Below are 3,180 nucleotides of genomic sequence, written 5' to 3' on the forward strand. Positions count from 1 at the left end.
TCTTTTGATTTTACTCAGTTACTAATTTTCAGCAGGGGTAAACCAAAGAAAAATACATAAGAAAAATCACAATATCTTTACGGTGACTTTACTACATTCACAACTATTTAAACGTCAAAAAAAAATGTATTTATAAAAAGAGCTGCTCTCGTTTTCATCGACCCGCACTTTAGTACCAGATAGCCAATCATAACCCATAGTTACATGACGTAATTGCGTATCGCTTCAGTATGTATTGTTCGTCACGTGACCATGACAGATTGCTCGAAAATTTCGAACGCTAGACAACTGCGGTAGTTTAACGACGAAAAACGGTTGCTACTTTCCTTTGCACAGTTAGATGGCCTCAGGTTTATTATTGTGTGTATGTGCGTGCGCTCACACATCTCACGTGCTCTAGCTTAATCCGGCAGAAGACAAACAGCTCACATAAATGAAGTAAGCCCAACGCAGTGTGTAATATATATATATGTATTTGTTTGTATCTGGAGGACGAGATAAGAGCTTATGCATTTCTGGCTCAGAGACAACACAGCAACTCAGTACTGTGAAATTTATTGTTGCAGTTCACGATCAGCCCTTGTTATATTATAACATTTAGTGAAGTCCAGGAAAAAAAAACACTTGGGGCAGCACCGTATCAAGTAAGCTGTTTGATAAATATTCTTTACGTGTTTACAGGCTGTGAAGCTTTTAGATGTGTAATTTCAATAGTTTCTTTGCTTGTAAATTTGTCTTCTCATAGATTGACCTTAGGAAGTTTGAGAGGGAAAATTCAGATTACAGTCTTGTTATGTAGGAAATTGTGAAGGTTGACCTATTTTTCGATGTGTGATCGTCACCTAGCCTTTGTCTTTCATGATTAACATCCTGTTTGAGTGTTTCCAAACGCTGAAATATTTGTTAAGCAAGAACTTATCGTAAAAAATAATAACTGTTGTGTATCGATCCAAAATTGCTGTTAATGTAGTACAAACTGTCCATGTATTCAGATACAAGATAGTAGAAGGAACCACCTTATCGAAATGCTTGAGACAAGTATCCACTGCGGAAAAACAAACAACTTGCTCTTGTTTTAAAATGTGCAAAGCTAGGTTGAAGACAAACAAATTTCACAATTTCCATTAAAATTCATATTTCAAATTCAGTCAAATTACCCGTGACTGTACGTATAAAATGTCTAAAAATTATGTAAAATATAAGAAATTCCCTAACACTTAAAGGTCAGTTTCAGACTCTCATTTTTTATTTATTTCACTTGGGGTATTAAGGGGTACAAAACAATAACAATGTCACACAATTGTTCTGGTGGTTTTGATACTCAACTTACAATCGGTGGGTGGCGTTGATTAGTTGCCTTCTCTCTAGTCTCTCACTTCTAAATTAGGGACAGCTACCACTAATAGCCCTTGAATAGCTTTGCGTGAAATTAAACAAACAGACAGACATTTGTTTACACACTATTTAAAAACAAACAAGCTAGACAATAAGTAAGTTTACACATATATGGAGTGTAAAATATCTGACGCAGTAACATTTTCACAACCTTTGTCTAATTCAGGCAAATTCAATGTCTCAGAGTAACCTCACAGAGATAATTTAGGGCTTGAAATTTAAGGCCCCAGTCCCGAGCATGCTTGTACAAAAGTCCAACTGGACTGACCCCTATCATCTAACTGGGAGGGGGGGGGTATAATTCCTGATATTAAACCAAAAACAAATTCATCAACACAGGGGATAAAAAAAAAGGTACAAACTGTCAATTAAAAAATCACAGTGTTAGGATTTTAAAATACAGAAAATCCTGTTTAACAAATCCTCAAAAATTTACTGCTAAACATGAATAATCATTTTGTCCGTCTTAAGCCTATTTAAAGACATTCACGAATTTCAAGTGCTTGAGGTTAAGTTCCACCTCAGTGTTTGAAGAATCGGATCAAAAGTCTGAGGCTCGAGATTAGATGCCGTAAAAAGACTCCACATTTTAAATTTTGAACACGTTATCAAAGTGACAGTCAATCTCCTTATTTGATTCAAGAAGTCGGAAAAAAGCCCTTGCAGCGGCAAGCGCTGCTAGCCGCTGTCCCTCTAGTCAGTATAGTTCAAAATTAACACGGGTAACCTAGGATCGAGCCGTTTAACCCAAGTGCGCATGTCATTCAGGTTGAAAACTCCAGTTCCATCTTTGAACATTTTTGTAGAATTTTAGATTTGTGTTTTATGACGACTCCGCGTGTCATATACGCCCCCCCCCCCAGTGTTATAGCAATATGTCTGCGAACTTACAACGGTAGAAACCGGGTTTCGATACTCGAGGTGGGCAGAGCACAGATAGCCCATTTTGTAGCTTTGCGCTTAACTACAAACAAACATAAACGACTTTAAAAACTACAACATATTTTAACACTAGACAAACCTTGTGACGTCAGTAAATCGAAGTTACGCATGATTTTCGATATCATCTGATTTATAAGTCATAAAAATATTAATAACAGGGACAAATATCAATAAAAAATTGTTATCTTAATAAGGTATTCCATCAAAAGCGCGAAGAAAATGATTTTTTTGTATTATTAGAAGACAAAAAATCGTTATCATTAATTTACCAAAGAAACCATTTGTAATCTAATTGAAATAAATTCATGACAACATTTCAAAAGCCAATTCGAACCTAGAATTTAGTGCAGAAATTAACTACGAGAATATATAGTGTTAGTAATTTAGTCAACAATACCTTACTATAAACCCCTTCATGTCTGCGGACTTACAACGCTAGAATCTGGATTTCGATACCCGTGGTGGGCAGACCACAGATAGCCCTTGTGTAGCTTTGTGCATAATTAAAAACAAACAATAAACTCTTCTTCTATATAGAGAAAATTGCTTGTTTGTTTCAAATTTTGCGCAAAGTCAGACGAGAGCTAGCCTCCCATAATTTGTTAGTAACAGACTTGAAAAATGGCAGCTGGTAAACATCACCCACGGGGCTACTTTTGTCAGACCGAGTAGAGGGATATGACCTTCACTCTTGTAATACACCCATAGCCCCAAAGTGTTTTTTTTTTTCACTAAGGAACACGAACTTCAGAACCTTAAACTCACAGTCTGGTACGCTGACCAGTGGTCTGAGCTCGGCCCACTATTTATGATTCTGTTGACTGTTGTGTCTGAGGAAACGAG

General features: G+C 36.6%; 1 protein-coding gene across 1 annotated transcript in view; it reads left to right on the forward strand.

The window, feature by feature from the left end:
* Positions 1-275: 275 nt before the first annotated feature.
* LOC106472640 overlaps positions 276-3,180 on the forward strand; it is a gene marked incomplete at its 3' end in the record, with an annotated part of 19,841 nt that continues 16,936 nt past the window's right edge. Inside the window, exon 1 of the mRNA XM_013933294.2 lies at positions 276-644. The remainder of the gene's footprint in view (positions 645-3,180) is intronic.

Source organism: Limulus polyphemus, unplaced genomic scaffold (genome assembly GCF_000517525.1).
Source record: "Limulus polyphemus unplaced genomic scaffold, Limulus_polyphemus-2.1.2 Scaffold5482, whole genome shotgun sequence".
Lineage (NCBI taxonomy): Eukaryota > Metazoa > Arthropoda > Merostomata > Xiphosura > Limulidae > Limulus > Limulus polyphemus.